Source organism: Myodes glareolus, chromosome 20 (genome assembly GCF_982192425.1).
Source record: "Myodes glareolus chromosome 20, mMyoGla1.1, whole genome shotgun sequence".
Lineage (NCBI taxonomy): Eukaryota > Metazoa > Chordata > Mammalia > Rodentia > Cricetidae > Myodes > Myodes glareolus.
Window position 1 is genome coordinate 59,945,220 of NC_142045.1, and position 13,227 is coordinate 59,958,446.

The 13,227-nt window shown below is 37.8% G+C and overlaps 1 long non-coding RNA gene across 1 annotated transcript; it reads left to right on the forward strand.

Annotated features, from left to right (window-relative positions):
• The first annotated feature begins 2,340 nt into the window (after positions 1–2,340).
• On the forward strand, positions 2,341–4,706 carry LOC125412098 (uncharacterized). The gene is made up of 3 exons (XR_007235483.3): positions 2,341–2,405; positions 2,964–3,065; positions 4,603–4,706. It is a non-coding gene; the product is annotated as an uncharacterized LOC125412098 (long non-coding RNA).
• The last annotated feature ends 8,521 nt before the right edge of the window (positions 4,707–13,227 follow it).

The following is a 13,227-nucleotide window of genomic DNA, read 5'->3' on the forward strand; positions in this document are numbered from 1 at the left end:
GGATTAAGACCTAAACAATTCTCAGGATTTGGATGAAATCAGGTAGTGACTGGCTCCATACAAAAGCATAGGATCACCGGGTTGTTTGACCACTTTTGATCCAGCATTTCATGTGATGAGACGCATTCCATGTGATGAGACATTATTTTTCCTTTCTTCAAAGAAAGTAAGCCTGCATACTTAAAAAGCCAGGTTCCTCCAATGCTGTTTCTAGCATTAGAACCAGAGTCAAAGAAGAAAACCAACCTTGTCCTGAAAGCAGAGCCAGTGAAAGAAACACATACTGATCCTGAAAACAGAGCTAGTTTAAAACAAAACAAAACACACACACACACACACACACACACACACACACACACACACACACACACCCTGGTCCTGTAGCATAGAACCAGCAAGATACACTTTAGTTCTAAAACCAGAACCAAACACACTTTGGCCCTGGAACCAGTTCCAGTGAAATAAACACACTCTGGCCATAAAACTGAGACAAACGGCAGAAAGGGTCAGTGACAGAAACACATTTCAGTCCTGAAAGCAAAGACAACTTTGTTCCTGATCAACTGACCATGAAAGCAACCAATCCTTGAGCAGGAAAACTAACCAATCATTGAGCAGAAAATGTAACCAATCTGAACTTGTCTAAAATCAAAGGGATTGAAATCCAACCAATTACTAGCCTAAAAATTACACCCTGGGAAAACTCTGCCCTTAAAAAGCCCTATGTAAGCCCTGTGCCTCTTCAGTTTGTTGTTGCCTTTTTCCACCCTGCCAGAGGACAAACACCCTCTTGGATTCCTCCCTCCCAATAAATCTCTTGAATGAGGACTGGTTGAGACCCTCTTTTGCCAGAATGGAGGCAAGCAGAGAAATAACATCTTTGACTGAAGCAGAGTGGATCAGAACTATAACTCTTTCTCTAGGGTTCCCCTTAGTGGAGCAGAGTTGTTACACTCCAGGGGACCTGAGCAGAATTGTAATACCTTCACAGGGAAATCCTTCCCTTCTGGAGCAGTGCTGTTACATCGGGGAAGGGGAAGCCTTTCCCAGGAGCAGTGCAATAAACTGCTATGCTTATGGTGGCTTTGTGATACTCCTTGGCTTCCCACTGTCAGAATCCCTTTCTGTTCAAACTGTAATGTGTATAATAAGCATGAGAGCCTGACTTCAATCCCAGAAACCACATAAAAATAGCAAGTGCAGTGAAGCCTGTTGCAATTCCAGTGCTGGGGGGCGGGGTGTGTGTGAGAGAACTGGAGATAAAAAGGGATCACTGGTCAACATATCTCCCCTCACTAATAACAGCCTAGTTTCTGTATTTCTGGGAGCTGAAAACGTGATCACCTATCTTACATACTAGGAAAACATTTGATAAATATTCTGAAATTATGTATAAGAGATGGAGTATGTTGGGAATAGATGTCCTGGGCTACTGAAACAACATAGCGTTGATTTCAATTATTTAGTTTTTATCTTTCACCTTCTTATTTGTAGATGCTATCAGAAGTTCTATGATTACATGAAAAATAATATTTAAGAATTGTGATAGTACATACCAACCCAATGGAAACATCTGCATTTTTCGGACAGTAATGAAGGGGGCAGAAAGATTGCTAAGAGCCAGAATATCAAGGAGTTTGCTTTGAAACTGTGTCCTCTAGTAAAATCAGAAGCGACATTTATAAAGTCTCACAGGCAAAAAGCCCACACACGACTAACCCAACAAAGAACTACAGGCAACTGAGGAATGCAGGGAATGAAAAAGCTGGGATTCCTCAAGAACAGTACAGCAACTGACCGGTTAGTGGCAAATTTCAGCCCTGAAAACACATCTACATATAACATCACACAGACAGAACATGCTATATTTAGGAATATATAAATATATACATTTGTGCATGAAATAAGAATTAGTAAAAAAAAATAGGTTATGAATTTGAAAGAGATTGGATAAAATTATAGGAAGAATTTTGAAGGATGAAAGGGAAGGGAGAAATGTTATAACTATAATATCAAACATAATATAAGACAGGTGGTGGTGGGTCATGCTTTTAATCCCTGCACCCAGGAGGCAGAAGCAGGCAGATCTCTGAGTTTAAGGCCAGGCTGGCCTACAGAGTGAGTTCCAGGACAATCAACACTACATAGATAAACTCTGTCTTGAATAATCTAACAATCAATCAATCAATAAATAAAATACAAGTGATATATATAAATTAAAACTGGGTGAGAGTTTATAAATACTCAAGCTGTATGTCTAATATGTTTATTTTAATCTTATCAACACTGTACATGTTTAAAGATTATAATATGAGTTTCATCATCTTTTAATCTTTTATCAGCTGCCATTGTTGTACCATTATAAGAGAGTGAGAAAACAAGAATCTACTTGCAAGCAAAAGAAAGTAAGCTAAATTAATTTTGTGGTTGAAAGATGAAATCATTTTCTTCTAAATCAAAATTGGGACTGCAAATAAAATAGTACTTTGGGATAAAGCTTGCTTGTTTCTCATGCATTTCCCAGCTTATCCCAATTTTCAACTTGTAAGGTGACTCAGAACTTAGTGTGTTTTCTTTCATTTGAGGTCTTAACATTTTGGAAGTTCTCAAGTTTGCCGTTAACTTTCCCTTGGCAACTTGAATAATACATGTGCCCCATAATCTTTGCCATATTTGGCTCCCAATTGCTTTTGGGGGAAGCTTAGCATTCATGGTCTTGCTCTTGTTGGAGAAAGTGTGTCACTTGAGGTAGTCCTTGTGAGTTCAAAGAGTCTCTGCTTTCAGTCCAAAGTGTAAACTTTCAACCTCAGGTCCCTCAGGTTGCCATAACAAATTGCCAAGAGCTATTGCTACAAACAATAAAAATATTCTCTTACATTTTCATATCTAAGAATTTAGAATCAAGCTATTGCCAAGAACTAATTTCCTCAAAAGAATAAGAATATTTCTTTGTATTTCCTTAGTTTGTAGCAGCCTCTCATCTCTCCAAAACACTTGACTGAGGAGCGGCTTGGTATGTATGGAGAATCACTTCTGTGGCACACGGGAAAGTTAACATGGAGAAGGTAAGCAGCACTGAAGAACGGACAGCCCTTCAGTGCCTAAATATCAATGTATACTTTCTCTTTCAGCCATAGAAAACTATAAAACAATGCTGAAAATGGATTCACATACACTGATACACACACCAAAATATATGCATATATTTGCCCACAAGTATGGTCTTCCACATTGCTTATTGCCTTTTTTCTGTATAAAACCTAGAATAACACAATCGAGTTACACTCTCAATTTCATTGATCATTATATTATATTAAATAGGATACTTACATAATTTTGACAAAAGAAGTACAATATGTTTACTTTATCCTATAGAGTCAGAAAAATGCATGATAATACGAATATTAATATATAATTTCATACACATATTTACTAGTATCAAAACAGTAGTGTGTGGTCTGTAAGTTTCTCTCTTCTTTCTAACTGTATGAATATTCATTATTTCTTGCCTCATGTCGTTGTTGCTCCAAATATTCAAGGTGAAGCTTGCACATCAATTAGGTTGCATTATCCACCTAAAGAAGAACACTTTGGTTATGTTTTTACATCCAAGTAATAAATTTGGGAAGTCAAATCACCTTGGATTGCAACAATATAAGGAAAATAATCACATTTTATGGCTACACAGTGAAAAATAACAATGTTACTTTTTTGTCTCTGGAGGAAAAGATAAATCACAAACCATAATAGAATTATTAAAACATAATTTTCTAAATTTCCATGGAAATCAGAGCAAGTGCAATTGTTCTATTGTATTATCTTAAAAGAGGGAGAGAGGAAGAGGAGGTAGAGGAACAGGCATAGAAAGAAGAAGGAGGAGGAGATAGAAGAAGAAGAAGGAGAAGGAGGAGGAGAAGGAGGAGGAGGAGGAGGAGAAGAAGAAGAAAAAGAAGAAGAAGAAGAAGAAGAAGAAGAAGAAGAAGAAGAAGAAGAAGAAGAAGAAGAAGAAGAAGAATTGAATAAAAAATACATGATTCTCTGATAACACTGTTTTCATAAAAGAGTAGCCAGAAGAAGGTACCTAGATGAAATAAGAGAGAAGAGAAAACAAGCAGACTTCTTGGAGATTTTTGGCAGCAACTGATATTTGCTTACTATTTTAGAAAAGACTGTAATTATTGTGTGTGTGTGTGTGTGTGTGTGTGTGTGTGTGTGTGTGTGTGTGTGTGTGTTCGTTTATATCCATGTGTAAGTTTGTGTATAAGAGTGCAGGTGTCAGTGAACGTCATAAAGAGTGTGTTGGATCTCCTGGACGTGCAGTTACATGTCGTTGTGAACCATGTGATGTAGATGACAGGAACCCAACTCATGTCCTTTGGAAGCACTCCTTAGCCACTGAGCCATCTCTCCACCTCTCAAAATGTTTTTAATGTTCATAAGTGTGTCCACCTTTGCACCTCTGTGTTACCCACTCAAAAATTCACACAATACAGAGTAGGCAGAGATGTAAATTAATAGTTGATTTCCTCAGCAACAAAAAAATGCTACAACAAAAAGCTTTTGAGAGAACTCAACTTGTTTGTCTGTTTTGCCTTCATTTAGGGATAATGGAAATGGAACCCAAGTCCTCTCATCCACTAGGTGAACTATTGGACTGCACATTAATATTTGACAGAATACAACTTAATGCTTCCTTGGTGGTAATAACCTTCCAATATCCTTCTTTCTATCAGATATTTGTTAAATGCTTATTCTGACAAAAGGATATAGAAGCTCAAGTGTGTATGTATGAATATGATTACTCCATACTTGTTCTGCCTGGGTTAGAGTTGATTAAATATCTAGAGAGTCTCATCACTTTGATATCTGCATTATGATTGAAAAGCAAAATCCTACATGCAGGCATAGTTTAAAATAGTCACAAGTTTTAACAAGAGAGGTGTAAAATGCATAATTCAGTGCTATATGTTTAGATGACATAAATCTGTGTATAGCATTTTCTAAATCAATGTCTAGCAGACATAAAGGGACAAAGACTTCAGCACTAGTATCAAGAAAACAACAAAACAATTAAAAAATCTAATAGTTGTCTAATAACTTAAGTAATTTAAACTCATATACCTTGAACAACCATACAAATGTGTCAGGAGAACCTTCCTTTACTATACCTTAGAGTTTGTAGTTATCCATGGTGTTCCAAAAAAGAGCACACATTTTCAACCCATATATTAAACAGAACTGTCTTTGAGCTGCAACCTTAACAGTAATTCTGTAAGCACATGAAAGTAATAAGAAGAGGAGGAGGAAGAATAAGGAGAAGAGAAAGAAACAACAGCAACAAAAAGTTCTTTTTTTTAGCCTATACAATTAAAGGTTCACTTGTGGATTTAAAGTTTTCCACTCACATATTACATTCAGTAGCTCTACACTTAACATAAAAGACAGATGGCCTGTTTAATTTTCACACTGTACATCTGTTTTGATTTCTTTTGCAGCAAATAGACTAAGGTATCTATAACATTAACAAGATAGTGTTATTTAAAAGGAACCATGCATTAAAATTCTACATTCACTGTGAAGCCATTCAATTTGCCAATATTTTATTTTATTTTACATTATGGCATCTGATACAAGTGAATATAAATAAAAAATAATGTTAAAATATAAACAAGTATTCCTTTTATTATTTATATCCACTTGCATCTGATACCCTCATTTGATAATAGTAGGTACAATGTTACCCCAACATGCATGAAGCATTGGATACAATCCCTAACACTAGGTGTTTGTGGTAACATATCTCTACTTTAATCCAACACTCAGGAGGTACCAAAAAGTGTAGAAATTTAAGATCATTCTTGACTATATATTGAATTCAAGATCATTAGAAATACAAGAGCTCCTTACTCAAAGATAATAATATGTTAAAATAGTATATATTCATCTCTGTTAATCCATGATGTGTGCCCTCTCTAACTGAAACAAACAAACAAACAACAACTGCACAGACAAACTGCAACAACTCCACAGACAAACTGCAATTAACATTTTTATGGCCCTGAAGCTTAGTACCCTATGGATGAGTTCCTATGGGTCATACATAACTCTATTATATGATCCTGAACTTACCTAAACTGTTGGTACTTTCCAAATCTATTTCATTAAAAGTTTTAAAGTATATTCATCTTAAGAAAGTAACACATAATATAGAAAGGCATATGTAAGTTTTTTAAGTTAAGTTAGAACCCTGTAGTAGTTTATGAACATGGGAGTCACTAGGGCATGGTCTTAGTAAATTTCACCTCATATATTATGTTGTGACGGCAAGAAAGAAAAGGTCCTTGCTTTATCTATTCACTATTTTTCTTAATTTACACAAATTTCCTTCATCACAATAGTGATCTTGTGCATAACTACTCCACAAACACTCCAATCCCACAGAGATGACTTGGATAATACTCCTAAACTCTATTCGCTGACAGTAAGAGTTTCTTATAACCTTAGTCAAGGAAAAAAAACCCTGCTAACTATTGCTTACAGGGACTATGAAATCTTGTAGAGATTATCGATTTGCATTCAGTGAAGAAAAAGAGATGCTTCTTATGACGTATTCAGAAAGTTCTTGAGTCACAGCTGACCAGTTTCAACTTGAAAGATCCACGTGTAATCCTGAAGAGTAAGTGACCAGCTTGGAAGACCAAGGTCAGCATTTGCTGACACCACCCATTCAATCTCTTTTCTAAGGTATAATGGGATTACACACACACACACACACACACACACACACACACACGTCTGCCTGCCTGTCTGTCTATCTGTCTGTCTGTCTGTATGTATGTATGTATGACATCTCTATTAAGAAGGCAATTCTCTCCAGCCTCAGAAAAACTGAAATCTTTCAGTAAAAGACATCCTAGCCTCTAGCATTCCCACTTTTTAAAAAAGCTGTAACCTAGTTTTCTTAGTCTTTTAATTATTTTATTTAGTTATTTTTATTTCATACATGTTGGTATTTTGCCATAAGTGTCAGGTCCCCAGAACTGGAATTACAGACAGTTGCGAATTGTCATGTTGGTGTTGGAAATTGAAACCCTGGTCCTCTAGAAGAGTAGTCAATGCTCTTAACCCCTGAACCATCTCTCCACCCTACAGGATTCTCACTTTTATGGACACATGTAGAAGTCACTGTTAACCGAGCAGCATTCTGTAGACTGAGTTTCTGTACCAGCCAGTTTTTCCCAGTCAGGCAGCCGTTCAGTCACAACAGAATACACAGAGGTCTATATTAATTATAAACTAATTGACCTAGTAGCTCATGCTTCTTATTAACTAATTCTTATAACTTACATTAGCCCATAATTCTTGTCTGTGTTAGCCACGTGGCTTGGTACCTTTTTCGGCGAGGTAGTCACATCTGTGTCTGAGAAACAACTGCAGAGTGAGCTTTCTTATTCCCAGAATTTTGTTCTTGTTGCCCAGCCTCTACTTCCTGCCTGGCTGTCCTGTATATACTTCCTGCCTGGCTACTGGCCAATCAACAGTTTATTAAATACTATTGACAGGGTACAAACCATTATCCCATAGCAAGTCACCAAAGGTTTATAGTCAAAAGATCACAGGATATTCATTCACTTACCAATGGCATGACAGTCAACAACAAATCAACTACATAGTAGTTCAGATCACACTGAACTCCCTGTCAAAATTCAAGGTCAACACCTGTGAAAACCCCTGAAGTCTACAACCCACCAGCAGCCTCATTCTCCTGCTCTGTAACTGTTATTTATAGTGTGACTTGGGTGGGATGGTCCTTAAGTGCTCCAAGCAATATTTCATTTTCAGTGACATAAAATCTCAAGAATTTCTAGGAATTCTTTGTTTAGTAGTCATATGATAATTTTCCTGAGAGAGTGTCTACACAAAGAATACATGAAGAGATTAGCACTACAGTACAAACTTATGCACTGAAGTGAATGGTTTTCCAAAACAGATTTATAGAAAAAAGACATTATAAATTCTGTTAACAGTCAGAGAACTTTGATCAGTATGTTCATATTGCATAGCAAGAATAAGAATTTGATTGTTAATTCAGATGGGAAGAATATATTCAATAAATACCTGGATACCTGAAAATGTCTAAGTTCGTTATGGTTGAGGACACAAACATCAGAGTCCAGGAAATGAACATTAAGGCAAGCTGTATGATTTACTAGCTATGTGATTTAAATTTGCTGAGCTATAATTTCATCTCTACAAAATGGATATAATACAATGACAGTTATTAACATATATTTCTCAGAACAAACAAACAAACAAGGAAGCAAGAGAGATGATAGTTCTTGGTAAAATATTTATTGTCTGAATGGTATAGTTCAGCAGTAGAGTACTTGTCTCTCAAGTCAGACCCTGGACTCTTCCACCAACATGGCATAGGAGAAAGGTTAGCTTGCAAAGTGATGAATAAGTCATTAGAAAGACAAAGCATTTTGGAAAGAGTATTAAAGCAAGCTACCTGATTAGATGTGGGGTTTCCCCATTAGCTTTCAACAGTCATCTAAAAGCCCTCCTACACTGGAGTTAACAGTATCTCCATGGTGCCCCAATCTAGGAGTTTATTAATCTCTATCTCTAACTTTCAAGAGCCATAAACAAGATACACATTTATCATATTTTGACTATTAGCTATATGATTACCTCTTTACTGTACATCTCAATAGAAAATCATCTAAGGTAAAAATGTTTTTTTTTTGTAATTTTATTAAATTATAAAAAGTTTCCATTTACGCCCCTCCTCCCAACGCCCTCCCACTCCCCCCTCCCTCTCCACCTCCCTCTTTGTCCCCTAGGGAAGTCAGGGTCTCCTGCCCTGTGGGAAGTCCAAGTTCCTCCCCCCTCACTCCAGGTCCAGGAAGGTGAGCATCCAAACAGACTGGATCCCAAAAATCCAGTATATGCAAAGGAAATCAGTCCCAGTGTCATTGTCAATGGCTTCTCGGAAAGACTGCAGGCCCGCCACATTCAGAAAATCCGGCCACATTCAGAGAATCTGGTTGGATCACATGCTCGTTCAGTCACGGTCCATCTGGCCTTGGTAAACTCTCATTAGATCCGACCCCTTGTATCAGTGGGTGATAGTATCCCTCGCAGTCCTTCGTCATTTTCTTCCTTCCATTTGGATCTTGGGGGACTCAGTTCGGTGCTCCAACGCGGGCCTCCATCTGTATCGTCATCCAACGCCAGATGAGGGATCTATGGTGATAAGCAAAATATTCATCAGTATGGTCACGGGCCAAGGCCGGTTCAGGCACCCCCTCCTCTGTCCAGAGAACAATCTGGGGATCTCTCCTTGGACCTGGGATCCCATATATAATCAAGTTTCCTGTAAACTCTAATATGACTCCCTTAGTTGAAATATATTCTTCCCTGATCCCACATTCATCCTTCCTCCCTTCCCACCATCCCGGTCAACCGAGCTTTCTCCATTCCTCCCCTACTCCCTTCTCTCTAACCCTCTCCCCTTCCATCAACCCTCCCCCCCACCCATGCACCCAAGGTTACCTGGGACTCTTGACTATTTCCTACCTCCTGGCGGATAGGTAAATAATCTTCATCAGGTTCGTCTTCTTATTTAGCTTCTCTAGGATCACGAATAATAGGCTCAAAGACCTTTAATTATGGTTAGAATCCACTTATGAGTGAATACATACCGTGTTCCTCTTTTTGGGTCTGGCTTACCTCACTCAGTAAAGCGTTTTCTATGTCCATCCATTTGCATGCAAAATTCAAGATGTCATTATTTTTTACCGCTGAGTAAAACTCTAATGTGTATATGTTCCACACCTTTTTTAACCATTCTTCTATTGAGGGGCACCTAGGCTGTTTCCAGGTTCTGGCTATTACAAATAGTGCTGCTATGAACATAGTTGAACAAACGCTTTTGTAGTATGTTTGGGCATCTCTAGGGTATATTCCCAAGAGAGGAATTGCTGGGTCCTGAGGGAGGTTGACTCCCAGTTTCCTGAGAAACCTCCACACTGATTTCCAAAGTGGCTGCACAAGTTTGCATTCCCACCAACAATGGATGAGTGTTCCCCTCATTCCACATCCTCTCCAGCATAGGTTATCATTGGTGTTTTTAACTTTAGCTATTCTGACAGGTGTAAGATGGTATCTCAAAGTGGTTTTGATTTGCATTTCCCTGATCGCTAAGGAGGTTGAGCATGACCTTAAGTGTCTTCTGGCCATTCGAAGTTCATCTGTTGTGAATTCTCTGTTCAGATCAGTACTCCATTTTTTAATTGGGTTAATTAGAGTTTTAGTGTCTAGTTTCTTGAGTTCTTTGTATATTCTGGAGATCAGACCTTTGTCTGATGAGGGGTTGGTGAAGATCTTCTCCCAGTCAGAAGGCAGCCTTTTTGTCTTACTGACAGTGTCCTTTACTTTACAGAAGCTTCTCAGTTTCAGCAGGTCCCATTTATTCATTGTTTCTCTTATTGTCTGTGCTGCTGGGGTCCTACTTAGGAAGTGGCCTCCTGTGCCTAAATCTTGAAGACTACTTCCCACTTTCTCTTCTATCAGGTTCAAAGTGGACAGATTGATGTTGATGTCTTTAATCCATTTGGACTTGAGTTTTGTGCAAGGTGATAGATATGGATCTATTTTCATTCTTCTACAGGTTGACATCCAGTTATGCCAGCACCATTTGTTAAAGACGCTTTCCTTCTTCCATTGTATACCTTTAGCTCCCTTGTCAAAAATTAGGTGTTCGTAGGTTTGAGGGTTAGTATCTGGGTCTTCTGTTCGATTCCATAGGTCGACTTCTCTGTTCTTATGCCAATACCAAGCTGTTTTCAATACTGTAGTTCTGTAATAGAGTTTGAAGTCAGGGATAGTAATGCCTCCAGAAGTTCCTTTATTGTATAAGATTGTTTTGGCTATCCTGGGTTTTTTGTTTTTCCATATAAACTTAATTATTGTTCTCTCAAGGTCTGTGAAGAAGTTTGATGGGATTTTGATGGGGATTGCATTGAATCTGTAGATTGCTTTTGGTAGAATTGCCATTTTTACTATGTTGATTCTCCCAATCCAAGAGCAGGGGAGGTCTTTCCATTTTCTGGTATCCTCCTCAATTTCTCTTTTCAAAGGCTTAAAGTTCTTGTCAAATAGGTCTTTCACATCCTTGGTTAGAGTAACCCCAAGATATTTTATGGTGTTTGTGGCTATCGTGAAAGGTGATGTTTCTCTGATTTCCCTCTCCGTTTCTTTATCCTTTGTGTATAGGAGTGCCACTGATTTTTTGGAGTTGATCTTGTATCCTGCCACGTTACTAAAGGTGTTTATCAGCTGTAGGAGTTCTTTGGTAGAGTTTTTGGGGTCGCTTATGTACACTATCATATTGTCTGCAAATAACGAAAGTTTCACTTCATCCTTTCCAATTTGAATCCCCTTGATCCCCTTATGTTGTCTTATTGCTATTGCTAGAACTTCAAGCACTATATTGAAGAGGTATGGAGAGAGTGGACAGCCTTGTCGTGTTCCTGATTTTAGTGGAAAGGCTTTGAGTTTCTCTCCATTCAATTTGATGTTAGCTGTCGGCTTGCTGTATATTGCTTTTATTATATTTAGGTATGATCCTTGTATCCCCAGTCTCTCCAACACCTTTATCATAAAAGGGTGTTGAATTTTGTCAAACGCTTTTTCAGCATCCAATGAAATGATCATATGATTTTTTTCTTTCCGTTTATTTATATGATGGATTACATTGATAGATTTGCGTATGTTGAACCATCCCTGCATCTCTGGGATGAAGCCTACTTGATCATAATGGATGATTTTTCTAATGTGTTCTTGGATTCGGTTTGCCAGTATTTTATTGAGAATTTTCGCATCGATGTTCATGAGTGAGATTGGCCTGTAATTCTCTTTCTTGGTTGTGTCTTTGTGTGGTTTTGGTATTAGGGTGACTGTAGCTTCATAAAAGGAGTTTGGCAGTGACTTTTCTTTTTCTATATTGTGGAATACATTAAGGAGTATAGGTATTAGCTCTTCCTGGAAGTTCTGGTAGAATTCTGCATTGAAACCATCTGGTCCTGGGCTTTTTTTGGTAGGGAGATTTTTGATAACAGCTTCTAGTTCTTCACGACTAACAGATCTATTTAGATTGTTCACCTGGTCTTGGTTCAACTTTGGTATATGGTACTTATCTAAAAAAATGTCCATTTCTTTTACATTTTCCAACTTTGTGGCATATAAACTTTCGTAGTAAGATCTAATGATTCTCTGTATTTCCTCTGTGTCTGTGGTTATGTCCCCCTTTTCATTTCTGATCCTATTAATTTGCAAGTTCTCTCTCTGCCGTTTGATTAGTTTGGATAGGGGTTTGTCAATCTTGTTAATTTTCTCCAAGAACCAGCTTTTTGCTTCATTGATTCTTTGAATTGTTTTCTGTGTTTCTATTTTGTTGATTTCAGCCCTCAGTTTGATTATTTCCAGTCTTCTACTCCTCCTGGGTAAATCAGCTTCTTTTTTTTCTAGAGCTTTCAAGTGTGTTGTTAAGTCTCCAATGTGTGCTTTCTCTGTTTTCTTTAGGTGGGCACTTAGTGCTATGAACTTTCCTCTTAGCACTGCTTTCATTGTGTCCCATAGGTTTGAATACGTTGTGTCTTTGTTTTCATTATATTCAAGGAAGACTTTAATTTCTTTCTTTATTTCTTCCTTGACCCAGGGGTGATTTAGTAGTTGACTGTTCAACTTCCATGAGTTTGTTGGCTTCATGGGGGTACCATTGTTGTTGAATTCTAATTTTAATCCATGGTGATCTGACAAGACACAGGTGGTCACTAATATTTTTTTGTATCTGTGGAAGTTTGCTTTGTTACCAAGTATGTGGTCAATTTTCGAGAAGGTTCCATGAGCTGCAGAGAAGAACGTATACTCTTTCCTATTTGGGTGGAGTGTTCTATAGATGTCTGTTAAGTCCATTTGATTCAGTACCTCCAGTAAATCTCTTATTTCTCTGTTAGGTTTCTGTCTGATTGACCTGTCCAATGGTGAGAGAGGAGTGTTGAAGTCTCCTACTATTAGTGTGTGTGGTTTGATGACTGCCTTGAGTTCTAGAAGAGTTTCTTTTACATATGTGGGTGCCTTTATATTAGGGGCATAGATATTCAAGATTGAGACTTCTTCCTGATGAATTGTTCCTGTTATGAGTATGAAATGTCCATCTCC